Consider the following 15,452-nt stretch of genomic DNA (forward strand, 5'->3'; position numbering starts at 1 on the left):
ATGTTTGATTAGGAATTTCAAATTTTGGATAACAAATAAAGCATTTTAGTTTATCTGTTTCAGAATGCTGAACTATATTAACTTCAGGACTAGTAGTTCATTGCTGCTGCTTGAGATATCTGTAAAAATTATTCTTTTGACACTTATTCTTGTTTTTCAGTATTTTTCTTATAAAAAAAAAAAAAGGAAAAGACAAAGAAACCATTGCTTCTCAGCAATATGCTTGATTGTTGCTTGATTGAATAGTCAGTGGGCCAGTCTCTTCTTTCACAGGCTTCCTACTTCTATTATACCACAAAAATACAAAATCTATGGAATGCTAGAGTTTTTTTGGAATTAAAATCTAGAATACTTAAATTTGGAACAAAAGTCTAAGTTTAAGGAATTCCAGGGCCTACTTATAAATATCCTGAGTATTGGCAGTCAAGTCTCTCACTATATAAAAACCAGTATTAAAATATACATACAACATATACATATATGTATGTGTGAATTTAAGGGTCTAAGGTCTAACTTTGTCATTCAGCTTTGATAGTGTTAATGTCAAGATGTATATTCTAGGGAAGAAGAAGATATCTGTTAACTTCATGAACCCAAGTTGTGGTCAACTGTAATATTTATAAAAATGTTACTCTAATGCCTAAAGGTAATTTGCTAGTTAAGATTTGGTCACTTGCTTTTTTTCCTAGAGCTTGGGTGCATGACAAAACCACATAGTATTATTACAGCTGACTGTACATGAAATCTGTCAGCCACAGGTATTCTTACAATTAATATCTTTTACAGGATGTTATTGTGCTACTGACTTAAAAAGCTTTTCTTTAACCTATTCTTCTGTCATAGATTTACAATCGAGGAAAAGTAATTCTGTTGTTATGAGGTAAATTCTCCTCCTTTTTATGCAGATGTGAATGTACAAAAACTTCTGATGAAATTTTTATAAAAGGAACTAAAATATCAATGATTTATTTTTAAAATACAAAGGTATTAGCTTTTGATTCACAATGAGATTTTTCTAACAATATTACCAGGAACTAAAATATCAAAAGAAATAATTGTGGTTTGGAAATACAGACTGTCAGCTTTTGATTTACAATCATGTCTTTGATGAATGCAAATGACTTTTCTGGAGTTTTCAAGGCCTTTGTGGACCTAGAGCTCCAAGAATGGTTTGGGAAGCCCAGTGAGGCACAGGGCATAGGAAACAATGTAGAATAAGGGGTACTTCAGTGTTAAATTCTGCAATGAAACTAAACATTTGAATGATCGCTACTTTTAACCATGCACAATGTAGCTAGAGTGGGAGAGGGTAGGTGGGAGAGCCAAAGGTACTTTTGTCTTGTTCAGGTTGTCTGAGTTATCATGTAGAGCTGATAATCCTACATCCCAAATTCACTGAGCAAGATGGCATGCTGGAGAAAAAACAGTTCCTCCTGCATATACTAGGAGTCCTACTTTTAATAGTAGCCCCTGGTGTTTTTTCAAAAAGCACCTTAACTGCCAGCATTGCAAACAAGCAAAAGTGTTCCCTGCTCTCCGCAGCTCTCTCCTGGCTGCAGGAACTGAGCAACAGAGAGAAACAAACGCCTCCCATCACTTCGATGTATGCCAGCCCCTTCCTTCTCCATTGCCCAGTCTCAGCCAGGCTGCAGTAAATATCCTCGCGCTAATGCTGCCGCTGTTTATATGGCATTCAGAATTGATAGCTTCAGGGAATGGTATTATACAGTGGAAATAGCTTGCAGCTTGGGCCTCAGCTGGTGAAACTAAATGCTGAAGTGCTGTGAAGGGTGACTTATTCCCAGTCAGCCAGCTATTTGGTTTCTCTAAGGTCTTTGACAGATGAGCAAATCTTGCAGTAGTTTAAAATATCATCCCCAGCTGTCAGCTCAGCTATTCTGCTGGAGGGTACCGCCTCCATAATAGTGTTTGCTATTTGCAAAGAATCAGTCCTTCTAATTTGTAGCCTGGCGTTTCACTCAAACTCAGTTTTAGTGGAAAATCAGCCTAAAACACTGGACTCCTTACCGGGGGTCAGAAGTACAAGTAGCGACAGCTTTCTCCAAAGCAAGAACTCTTCTGACTCAGCCTTACCAACTTGAGATTGAAGGTGTCTCAAAATCTAGTTTTGTGATTCGTGGGTATTTTCAAATATTCTTTCTACCAGATATCAGAATCAAAATTAAAACATTTTTATCATTAAAAAAGTATTCCACATAGCTTTGTTCATCTTAACCTGAAGGGTAGGACTCATAGATAGTACTAAGGAGTTTTCAAATTGTTTGCAATATCCTATTTTAAAAACCTATTTCACTGCTTATGGCTTTGCCACACTTGGAAATGTTTAGTCTGAAATTCTGCACAACCTAAACCTGAGTTTTCTTGGAAATCTGTTTTAATGAAAATAGTTCTACTTTCCTGAATCATGAGACAAAAGAAAGAAATATTTTGTTTGAAAACATTATGGAAAAAAATAATTCAGTCAGCTCAAGTCTCCTTTTAGGACACCCCTTTTAGAGCAGGGAAAGAAATGCAACAAGAAGTGGCTGTTTGTAACATCAGCATGTCTTCTTCTGGGACCAGGAAATTACTTTAGAAAATTTGCAGATCTCAGTGTGGATTTGCTTGAGTCTAACAGACAAATCCCCTGAAGTCATCCTTTCTGGAGATCACAGTAGCCTCACATCCCCTGCTGCTGCTAGCTCACAAAAACTGCCCACCCTGGAAATTAGTTGGACTGTCTTCAACACCTCACAGCTCCTGTCTTGGGCTATACTCTGCAGGGGTCTTCACAAAGTGTCTGACCATGTGATAGGTGGTTGGAACTAGGCGATCTTTAAGGTTCCTTCCAACCCAAATCATTCTATGATTCTATGATTCCATGATTCCATAGCTTCAGGCTATGGGAATAAATTTGTTGTCTAAAATGGCTGAAACACCTCATTCAGTACACATGAAGATTTTATCAAGAGAGAAGAACATATGCATGGCTGCAGTGGGTCCATGTGGTTCCTCCAAGACTGAATTTCTGATACCTGGAGAAGTATAAGATCCTGGATCCACAGGCATTGATAGGAGTGTACTCTCCCGGTGGTCTGTGGCTTAGAAATTTCTGGACTGAAGAAATTTCTGGACCCAGACAATACATGTTGATTGATTTATTTAACTGCTTTTTGAGCCCCTGTAAACTTTTGGCCTCAGCTATCTTCCATGGCAATCAATGCTATACTTGAACAGTGTGCTGTTTGACGAATGGATTTTTAATGCTTTGAACCTTCCACCTGCTAATTTCTTGTGATGGCTTGTAGTTTTGTACCATGAGAAGAGTCATTCTCTATTTGTGTCTCCAAGGTACTCGTGATACCCTGTACATCTGCTGTAGTCCACTTCAGTTATGTTTTTCAAGGTTGAAGAATCCTACTCTATGTAATCTCTCTCTGCATAGTTGTCTTGCCTTGTAATGCTCATCTTGAATTCTCTTTTTGTATAATATCCTTTCCTGAGATGGGATAGGGAGAGGGGAACACACAAACCATTCAAGATGAAGGTACATCACCAGTTCACAGTATCATATGCATGTTTTCCGTGCTTCACTCTTTCCTTCTCTTGCTGTTTTTTCCAAATTTGATAGTGTGGTGTTTGGGGTGGGTTTTTTTGTTATTTAGTACTGACCTGATACTTTGAACTGCTAAAGTTAGTCTAAAGCTTTTTGTCTGAGGGGCAGCAGCTAATCTAGAGACTGTCAGTGATGTATGGTTAAAATTACTTTTCCACATGTGCAATGCTTTATGTTTATCGTAAATAAATAACACCCTCATTGTATTGCCTAGCTACCCAATAACCTAACAACCTTTAATAATTCTTCTCATTTGGATTTTGTTTTTACTGTGCTGAAAAATTTAGTATCAACAGCAAAACTTTTGTATTTGCTATCAGTTCCCTCTTACAAAATCCTTACAGCTATAGGTTGTGCAGGAGAGGCAGTTTCCGGAGTGACTACTTCACTTTTTCAAAAAATGGGAAGTTGTATGGTGAATGAGGCAGGAGTTTGTCAAGAAGAAAAGAAAATCTGAGGTGTCATGCTACATATACATTTAGGAAGAACATTGGCTTGACTTTGCCTGACACTTGATGGCTTGCTTTCAAGGTAGCTGTGCAAAAACATTAATCTTGCATAGAATGAGTTGTGTATAGTACATACTTACATAATAGCAGAGCCACCAACACACTGCTTTGAGCAGAGGCATGGACACAGGTGCTGGTGTGTATGTGGGTGTCTACACTGTTTGGCAGCACACTTCTGGCACAGTTTTATTCTGGGCCAACTGGCACACTCCACCTGGATGGGACAAAAGCAGGAATACATCTGGATGCATGTTGTTTAGTACCAGCTGTGATTCCCCAGCACAGTGCTCAATTCTTCTGGATACTGAAATACCTCAGAGATCACTCCCTACTGCTTCAGTCTCAGCTGGAGTTCACGATGCCCCTTACGTTCCTATTAACGTTTGCAAACAGCCTTTTGTTTTTTTGCTCACTCTACCGAAAGGTCAACATCTTTAAGAAAAAATCTCTTGGAACACATCACATAACCTTCAATGAAAGTTGTTCTGTGCTGTTAGGCTGGTCCTGCTTTTCATATGTGTACTAATGCAAGTATCATGCTTTTCTGTGCTGTAAGATTACTGTTGTAGTATAACTATAGAAATAGTAGAGAAGTGCCATCTGTGATGCTGAGAATCTGAATGTACAGTGTTTATTCAGCTATGAAGAGTTTATTTTGCAAATATGCATCTGAATCTCTGTAGAATAAACTATGTATAAAGTATTTAATTCTGCCAGTTATGTTGCATATCTAATGCCTTCCCCTTCACTTTCCCATTTTATTCTTTCTTAAAGACACAGAAGGGGACAATCTGAATTCCCAGGGAAGGCCATTTCTCTTCTTAAAAGATTTCCAGGGCTGTTGACTCCTTCAGAAGTTCCTTCTGTCTCAGAGGCTCGCTGATCCATCTGTGCTTTCCAAGATAGAAGATCTCAAGGAGTTCCCACCTAGTTTCTTTGCCATTTCTTTTCTACATGCTGGATCAGATGTGCTTCTGCAAAGGAATTGTGGTGGTGTACTGCAGTACCAGTGAGGTTTACTACCCATACCAAAACCATGAAAATTTTGCAACAAACATTAAGATTAAAAACTAAAGCTGGAGATCCAAGCAGTTTTTTGTTTCTTTGATGTTTTCTTGGCAAAATGCCTCTTCCTCAAGATAGATTTCTGGTAAACTGGGGCAATAATATGTTCTAGAATACAATCTGGTATTAAAGAAACATTTAAAAATAACTTTTTTCCCTGATTAATTTCTAGGAATTGTGAGACCTTTCTGTTTTGTTTTGTTTTGTGGTGTAGCTTATCTGTGGCCTCCCTACAAGTCAGAGGAAAGAGAAATCTAGTGCTACACAGACAGTTCAATAGCTTGATGAGTTTGGCCTAGAGCCTAAAAATAATGATTGTGCATGTCTATTATTGGACATCTAAATAAAAAGTTACAAAGCTACAGAGCAACTTTTACTGTTTTACTGTGTTTATGAATGCTCACTGCTGAGACATCAGAATATTTCTGTTTAGGGGTATAAATACACGTTTAGAATATTAACATCCTGAACCTTGGTATGAAGAGTTTTTCCTTTGGTATTTCATAGGAATGATTAAGTGAACAAAAATTTAGATATTCTTATATGAATAAGCATAATACCAAGAGAGTATATGAAGAAGAGCAAAAAGGTTTTGATATTTATACTAAAGGTTTCAGTTTTTTCTACGTATCTAAAATTACAATGTTGTGACCTGAGCAATAATTCTCTTCAGGAATTAAGTAGTTTTTATAGAAGAATTTTGTGCAAGATTTGCTTTCTAAATAACCCTGAGTTTCATTGTACTACTGCCTTGCTGTTTCTAACTTGGAAAGTGTGAGGTTGTGCTGATGTGAAATGGTGGTATTATATAATTCCCCAAAATAGTTGCTTCAGAAGCATCGTTTTTTCAACTCCTTTGTTATTCACCCTTTCCACTTTTTGTAGTATTAATTTCCAGTAGGTTTGTCACTGTCAGTTCCATAAGCACAGGACAGTCCTGTCTTTAGCCCTGATTTATTCATTCTTTAACTAGCTGTTCTAGGATGTGTCACCGTTCCTTCCATTTGTTAATTAATTATATGCTAATTAGAAGTAGCTTACTTTCCATCTTTTATTCTTTTGGAAATGCCACATTCTCACCATTTCTAATTTGCTTCTTTCCAAGTATATTGCATAAAAGCTGGGAAATATGCTGCAGGATTATTTAAAAAGCAAGCAAACAAAATAAATCAACTAAAATAAAAATGTGGATGCAAAGAAGAAAATTAAGTGTTGGAGCTGGGGAAAAAAATAAAAGATCTTTGGAAGCCAAGATGCAAGTATTTTTTATATGCTTTGCATCAAATTTATTTAGCTGCATGGCTACTTCCTATTTTTTCTTTAACTCATCTTTATGGTTTTTAACCCTTTGACAGGTTCACAAATGCTGGAGTTTCTGCTTTTTGTGTTCACAGCAGGAAAATGATAGTTTAATCATTTTAATGACTCACTGCCTGTTAGTTGTAAGGAAAACCCCAATCTTTCACTGAAGAGGTTTGCCTCATTGGCCTGTCTTTTGCCCACAGTGAGGGAAATTAATCACTAAGATAAATATACTTTTATTTAACCTCCAATGGAGTTTAATACTGGTGCTTTATTGCTTTATTTTGTGTAGAAAACAAAACAAAACAAAACAAGCCTATCAAATATTTTGCCTTCTTTGTGACAGACCTTTTAAAGGTCCAATTTCCCACAGCTTTTTGTTCTAAATGGCACCCAAATCTCAAAACATAATTCCTAAGGCCCAATCATACAAACAAAGAAGGAAAAAGTGGCCAGAGTTTGTGGTTTTGTATTTCCTGCCTGCTGGCTAAAAGAACTAGCCAAATCTGGATTTTGAAACAACAGGAACTCATGTCTTTCTGTAGACTTTCTCCTCAGAGTAAAAGAAGAACCCACAGAGAGTTCAGACTTTGTGTATCAAAACACAGTACTTATTTGGGACTGACAGCAAAAGCTCTAAGTGGTCCCAAGTGTGTAGAAAGTTTGATCTGAAGTGAGAAAAAATATACTGGGAAACAAATAGAAAAGGCAAAACTAATAACCGTGTAGTTCAGAGGAGGAACATTCTGGCAATATTACATTCAGATTAATTAGCCAGATGTGTCAGTTCTTGATGACAAAAAGCATGCATAGAGCAACAGCTCAGAACTGCTGGAAGTCTTGCAAAAACCAGAGGAGAGGGAAGATGATGCTGTTTTAATGGCAGATATGATCACAGATGGTTCTGACTTCTGAAAACTTAGATATGTTTGCTTCCTTGCAGATTTTATCAGGCAAATCAAGAGAATCACTGCCACACATGCTAAATAGAGCTGAAAGGAACACTGCTCATCCAGAAATCTTGAGTTCCACCTGAATTCTAGTTTAGAAAGAAGAAAACCTTCAAACTGCAAAAACTACAATCCCAATCACCAAATCCAGAGATGGTGGAAGTTATCCTTTGAAGAAACAAGTAAAATTGACTCTGTATGTATATATAATACACTTGCTTCCTCTCCAGCACAGCAAGTTGCTAGAATGGTGGGGACCAACAGTCCCAGTTACTGAATTTGTTTAATCTTGGGGACAAACTCAAGGTTCAGGTAATAGTATAATAAAAAAAATAGTGTTATGTTTATATATTAATTTTACAGTCACCAAAGTTTTCTTAAAGCTAAAATAAGTTCAGATTATTGGTATATACTTGAGGAATTGACTAAGATATTTGCTGTTTGTGCAATATTCCCAGATAAAAATTCAGCTTTTCTAAGGGGAAATGTATGAGAGATACCTTTGTTAATTTTCATTGTGGAGACTGGCAATCAAAAAGTTAGATGTTAATCTGATACATGGAGTTCATATGAATCAGTTGTTTCAAAAATTGTAAATTTATACTGATGAGATAAACTTAATTCTACAAAAGTCAGATACGAGCATCTCACCTGCTGAGAATAAGAGATTAATCCTCATTATTTCTTTTCTTGTATTTTAAATCAGGAGATAAGAGTTTTCCACTTCTCAGATTTTGTTCAAGGAACAAAAAATATGGAAAGAAGCTTGATTTTTTTTCCAGTATGAAAACTAAAGACTACCCTAGACATGTCCACAAATCAGTCGAGTTCTCACTTTAGAATTGCATTTCTTTTTAGGCAGCCCTTGGTAATATAGCTTGGACAAGATAAAATGAGGTACAGCAGAACAAAGATCAACAGAAATAATGCAGCACCTCTTCCATTCAATCCATTTTAACTTTTTAAATGGGAATTATGAGGACACTAATCCTCTGTCATGTAACAGCTGGGTCATATGGAGGGTAACATCAGTGATTGTCAAAGTACATCCTTAAGCTCACTTCCACAGTGTACCCTGAGCTCCACAGAATTCAGCTGAGAAAATAGGATACTGTTGTATAGTACAATACAGAAATAAAATAATGAAGGTGCTTAAGAATGATCTGCTGGAACAGAACATTAGATTGTCATGCTGTTTTAGCTTAATTTAGTGCTTCAAGGGACAAAGAAATTGTTTTGTCTTTGTTACATTGCCTAGAGAATCTGGACAAACTCTGAATAAAAATCACTTAGGTATCAACAGGGCAACATAAGGGGAAAACATAAACATCTAAATTAATATGAGAGAATGAAAAGACTTCTGCCTAACCCAATCAGCTCCTTGAGAAGCTAAGCTTTTTCTCAGAAAGCTCCTTCTGTGCCTGAAGTTCACCTGTCCTGCAGCTGAGGTGGTAGCCTAAGGACGTTTATTTCATTTAACTTTAGTCACTCTAGTCAACAGAGATTGACAGGCATTTCAGGAAAATAGCTTACTCCATCTCTAAAACAGGTAGAGTGGCTGTTTCTCCCCTTACTAAGGAAACCAAGATTTCCAAGCTGGCTAAGGGATCATTCCCTAAGTGCTTGTTCCATCCCATATTGGTCCCATATTGGATGTCCTATGACCCCTAAAGGCCTGGGTTAGTAGGCAAGCTTGAATCGTGTTTGGCATTGGCTGCAGAAGCTAATGCAGCACATGATCTGAACTGGTGTTTATTCCTTTTCCACAACAGCCTTGGCGGCAGATCCTGACATCATGGCTAAAGAGAGCATCCCTCATCCAGGCAATAGGAAGACATTCAAAGGAATGACTCTCTTTTTTTCAGACATCCTTAACATTAGCCTGATATTCTGGGTTTGCTACAACTTGCTTATTTAACCAGCACTGCCCTGCAGCCTCAAGGTATGTGCACAGACACAGATGAAATATGAAATCTGGACTTTCTGGCACAGAGATTGGAGTATCCAGCCGAGGATGCTGTGACTTGAGTAAAGGCCTTTGTTTCTGGGGCTGTATATGCAATTTATATTAAAAAGTTGGCTAAAAGCATGACTCATGCAGTGAAATGCTTGTCTGGGAAGCAGAAAATGTAGGTGTGAATCCCATATGGTCAAGGACTAAGACCCATTCTGGATGAGGGCTTTAACCAACATATGGAAAATGGGCAACCCTTCTCTGGTCCTATCTAAAAGGACCATGAGGCATTCCTTTGTGCCAAGTATACAAGTGAGGGGTCCAAGTGAATTGTTTTCTAGTTACAAATCTACTTGTGTATAGGAAACTAAGGTGTATATATAGGCAACTAAGGCATATGTTTAAGAGAAAGAATGAATTTTAAATATCCTCCCCTCCCTGGCATTTTCTACCAAATGACCTACTTGTTTTTCAGGCAGTTGTCAGTTCCAGGCAGTCTCAGGGACCCACATTTCTCCATTTCTTATGAAATGAACCAAGGCATCTAAATCAAATTCTCCCCCTTTTTTTTTTCTCTTTTTCTCTTCTATCTGGTCCCTTTCTTTCTGTTTCATTAATTTATAATATTTTCTTCTTGTCAAGTGCTTTCTCCTGTGAGAGAATTGAGGTACAAAATTAATGTCAAAGAACGTGTGAAGAAGGTATTAATGTTAATCTGCTACTACAATGGCATTTTCAACATAAGCTCTGTAACAACAGTACCATATAACGCAAGACGAGACTGAAATAGCTGTGAAATTACCTAGCATCTTAAGGGTCACATTACCTACAAAGAAATATGCCAGGGTCTTACAGAAAACAGTGGTACTGGATACAATTTGATATTGCCAAATAGGAGAGAACGTCTTTTATGAAGCTGATCAGAATTCGTGACCTGCATCAAATAAAAAACTCTTTAATAAGAAGTATATGAACTCTGTACACAGTAGTCTTGAATAGAGAGCGCAGTTTTTGGCAGCTATTCATCTGATTATAAGTTGTTCTTATTGAGCTCACAAGGTCACTGTCCAAAAGAATTAATGTACTCCTGTCATGATTTAGGAGAAAATTGAGTAAGAAACATGATGATAATTTTACATCTCTGTTTGGTATAGGTGTGACTGAACCCACCTCTGGTATATTATGTGACCATTATCAGTTCAGATCTGATGTCTCCAGGTCAAGAAGCATGTTAATAGATCAGAGTGGGTGCAGAGGAGACTGTAATTAGAAGCCTGGAAGTGTGCTACATAGTAAAATGCTTGAGAAGTTGCCAAAGAGAAGGTTAATGGGGCACTTGACCAAAGCCGATGAATATTGACATGGAGGAGTGAAACTTAGGTGTGCATCTGAGCCTAGAACACAAATATAACTAGATCCAGTGGCTGGAGCACTAGAAATGAGCTGCAGGTTCTTAACTTTGCTGGCAGTTAACTATGGGAAGGGTTTTACAAAGCACTATGGTGAATTCTTTATCCCTTGGCTATTTTCCCTCCTCTTTGGTTTGGGTGTTTTTGTTGTGGTGGTTTTTTTGTTTGTTTGTTTTCTCAAAGGGAATCCCTAGTTTAAACAGGAATGAATTTAGGAATTTTTCTGACATCTGCCATGTGTCTCGAACTGCAGTTCTCAAGCTGGACTTCAGAAAATATTTTCGGAACAGGGATGGGTGGGTCCCTGAGAAGCCTATGTAAACCAAAAGGGAAATGTGAGGAGAAGGAAGTATCTGAAACAGGTTAAAGCCTACTGGTGGAGAAGTGGGCTTTTACCAGGAAGGCTTATATTCCTTAGCTTTCTGCCTCCTTCCCTACATTAAGAATGATGTGCCAAGAAGATGTTTCTGGGGATGCACAGAGGATTTACTTTCAGAAATGTGACTACAAAGGGTCGCAGACAGGGTGATCGCACAGATGTCTTCTGGCCTTCTAACTTATGTACTGCCCCATCACGCTGGCTCATGTAATATTTTCATTTTTATTTGTATACTAGTTATTCAATTCATTAATAAAAATACAACAGTCAAGAGAAAAATATGGAAGTTATTTCTGAGATTTATATTTTGTAACTTCTGAACCCACTAAGTTATACATTTAATGGTCACTTTAAAAGGACATTTTACAACCATATTGACTTCTGATTGTAAAGCAGGAACTGATGAGATAACCTACTTCCCCCAAAAAGTTAATTTCTCCTCAAGTTATATTGCAACAGTGAGCAATTTCTCAGCTGCCACCTGCAAGTTCTCACAAATCATAATAGAATTTTTCAAATTGAAAAGCTATGTCAAGAGCCTAAATCAGTATTTCAGACATGTCAATATATAACTTCAATTTCAAAAACACTCAGTGCTTAGAAACTCCCACTGACCTCTATGGAAGTTTCTCACTACTGAGTGTTTTAGAATAAGGTTTTCAGATTCAATAATAATGGAGAAGCCTAATTTGTGTCTTGAAGTCTTAAAAACATTGGCTCACTTCTTATTCATGATATCTCACTCATATAGTTGCAATTCCTTGGCAGTTTTGGGCCAGGATTTTTTTTTTCCTCTGTGATAATAAAATATTAGGTTTTAATTAAAAAAAAAAAAAAAAAAAAAAGGCTTAACACTGTAAAATGATAGAGAAGCCAAAAGAATAATTGACTGTGAAAGTAGCTCCAAAGTAGGTCATATAGCCAAAAGCAAAACCTACTTCTGTTTTACTATCACATTTGTACAGATGTGCCACTAGTATTAAGGATATTCAAAAAATGACAAAAGCAAGAAAATTTCAAGTTAAATGACTTGACTTGTGGAAGTGCTGAGTACCCACAAATCTGACTGAAGTCAGTAGGAGCTGCAAGCACTTAACACCACTGAAAATCATGGAAAATGTTATAGTTTACTTTTAGTCTGTGCTGATAAGTCTTTATAATGCTAGGATTTCCAACAGTGAGAGCTTGTGATTTCTGGTGGCACTGCACTGCATAAAGTCTCCAAGCCTTACAAAGTCTGCCGACAGCATTAGCTATATGGGTCTGTGTGACATTTGTTGAGACTGGTGTGAAGGTCTTCGCCCATGCACACATCCCAGAGCCTTGCAGAAATCTCGGCAGCCCATTTACGGGATTGCACTGGTCTTCTGGCAAAGTAGAGGTTATGGGCACCTTGGACTGAATGAAATTCCCCACTAAGAGGGCTTCCCACTATTGAAGGTTCATGTGGGACAGGAAAATACCTAATTAAGCTCAGTGAATATGCTGACCATAAACTTCTTAGTGATTGTGGCTGTTCTGAGAGAGAAAAGAGAGTAGAAGAATGCAAAAAACGCTCCCTTAGTTTTTTCCTTCTTGACTATGTTCCTCTGAGGTTCTGTCTGTTAAAAACATTATAATATTGCTTGTATCATCTGTTCGCTTGGTAAAATTGGAAGCTATGAATCTAAGACAGTTTAATTGGACAAAAAAAGATTTATTTCTTTCTCAATAGTAAAAATTTTGATAGCATTTGAGTGATACCTGAAAGAATAGGCAATAACAAAAGAGCTAGGGAAGAGCGTTCCTCTATGTATGTAATGGCCTCAAATCCAGAGATTAGGAATAAAATGGGCTCAGCATTGTTGACTATGCCATATCAAATGTTAAAGGTTTTGTGTTTTGGTTTTTTTTTTTTTTTTAATTTTTGTGTATGAGTTATATAAAATGCCAAGAGCTGGATTGTCTTGAACTAAAAGGTGAAACATCTCACAGAAAATGTTGAACCTTTCTCAAAATATTTTTTGTTTGAATAGAAGATTAATTGGAAATGTTTTGTTTGAGCAGTTTAGTTTTTGCTAATTGGGGGCAGAAAAAACTGTGCAGAAAAATCCTTTTAGCTACTACTCTTGAAACTCAGGAATCAGTTGTTATTGTCTTAGAGAAACACATTTATTTCTTAATCAACACATTCAAGCATTGCCAATAACCAGCAAGAGACGTGGGATTACATTTAGCTACACTTTGATATGACTTGACAAATATGTGGAAATTCACATTGTGTGTTCACTGTATTAAATGGACTGTTTATAACCCTTTGATACTGTTTCACTGAAAACAGCTAAACAGAAGAGATTAGCTCATTTGAACAGTACGAAGCAGTCATCTAAATGACACCATATTATTACTTTTCCTTTATGAAGAAGACAGTGGAGCTCCTTTATTAACTACAGAAAAATATAGAACCTTATTTATGTCCTGATCCCAGGAGGAGTAGGAGGATCCGTAATTGTTAGGGTGCCTTCTGTCCTAGAAGATGACTTCAGCAGAGGCTTTAAATGCTCAGCACCTCTTAGTTTCAAGCCATTAGCATTCATGTCCCTCTAGGGAATATGGACTTATTACTCACACATAAAATGAGACACTGCTGAGGTTAGCAGCCCTCATAGCTCTTTCCAGCTTAGTGTCAAGATGAGTAAGTGACACCAATAAGTGTTTGCAGCCTAGATTAAGAGCGTGCTTGAAGAGGGCTGTGCAAGGCAAGATGACAACTGTCCTGGCTGGCAGCCGCCTGCTCCTGGGCTGCCAATGTTGCTTGACCTGTAATGGCTCCTCTCCTGTATTATGTTCCCAGTAAATCGGACAGGACAGGACGATATGCTGCAAAGGCAACCACAGACACCCTTGGGGAATGACCTCCTTGTTCAGCCTGAATCCAGGAAGTGACATTAGATTTAAAAGGGTGGCTGTCAAATTCAAGTGGTCATGTTCTATGTTGCAAGGTCACCATGGAGTTGTGGGTTTAGTTTGGAGGAAACTCTTGAACATGTTTCCATAGGAGATGGGTCCCATGTTTAGAGAAAGATTAAAACGAAATGGGGTTAGGCTGTCATCTGATGGTAATTAAGTAGCTCAGCTGAAGTTCAGGCTCTTGGAATGCTACAGCAAGATGAGTGAAATGGTTTAACTGATAATTTAGGGGAGTGACTTTCAAAAGGGTATTTGAACATAGCAAAGAAAAAGGTTTTTTGCTGTGCTGTTCCGAAGGTTGCGCTGCCATACCTTCACTGCTCTTACTACCAGTTCATGCCAGAATTAAGGCTAAGTACTTCTGGCCATATTAAAAGCATACTTTCATTTTGTAGGGGGGAAATAACCTGTGCAGCCTGGGCGTGCACCTCTGCAGGCCCTTGGAACTTGACTGGGGCAAGGGCACCAGCACCCATGTTTTAGTGCTGTTGCTGGGGAGCACAGTAATGTATCTTGGTTTGGTATCCCCAAAAAAGAAATTTGGTCTCTTGTAATACCCTGTATGTTGGAGCCTAGACTCCTACAGCCACTAGGAATCTGTTTCTCAGGTGCATGTGCCATTGGTTTTTTGTTGGTATTTTTAATACACTTTTACTTAATTTAGGAAGGATCGGAGCAAATAATTTTATAAATCAGTAACACAGTCAGTGCCAAAAAACTCTGTGCCCAGACAGAGGCCACAGTGAAACCAGGAGCATTGCCACCTGCCTGAGTGAGGAATGCCATTCTCAGCTGCTGAAATGATTCTTGACTGTATATTCTTGTCAATATAATAAAAAAGAAAGGGAGGATTTTTAGAGCCCCTCTCTGGCCATGCACTGTTCAAGCTTCCAGCTTTTGAGCTGTGGCCAGATGCATCCCCCAGAGCCCATGCACCACACTTTCCCAGAGCCCCTTCTCTCTCCATCACATGTCTCAGCACAGCACTGCCCAAAAAGCACAGTCACTTTTCTTTTCCTTTGCTCACTCTGTAGAACGTAGGTGGCTTGCAATGCTGTGCTGAACAATGTGGAACATTATTTGTAATCAATTATTTTGCATTTATTTTCTAGGCAATTGTTTTAGTCAGTGTTGTGGGCAACTATACTGTAATGTATTTAACAAGTATTTTAAGGTTATAAACCCCAAAATAACTAAAGGAAACATTTTCTTATTTGTCTGCTTTATCTTCCCAAGACATCAGCTACAGGATGAGTACATCTTCGTTGATGTCAGTAAACCAGCATTAAATCAGTATGATTCCTGAGGACTGTCATGAA

Source organism: Accipiter gentilis, chromosome 27, assembly GCF_929443795.1.
Source record: "Accipiter gentilis chromosome 27, bAccGen1.1, whole genome shotgun sequence".
Lineage (NCBI taxonomy): Eukaryota > Metazoa > Chordata > Aves > Accipitriformes > Accipitridae > Astur > Astur gentilis.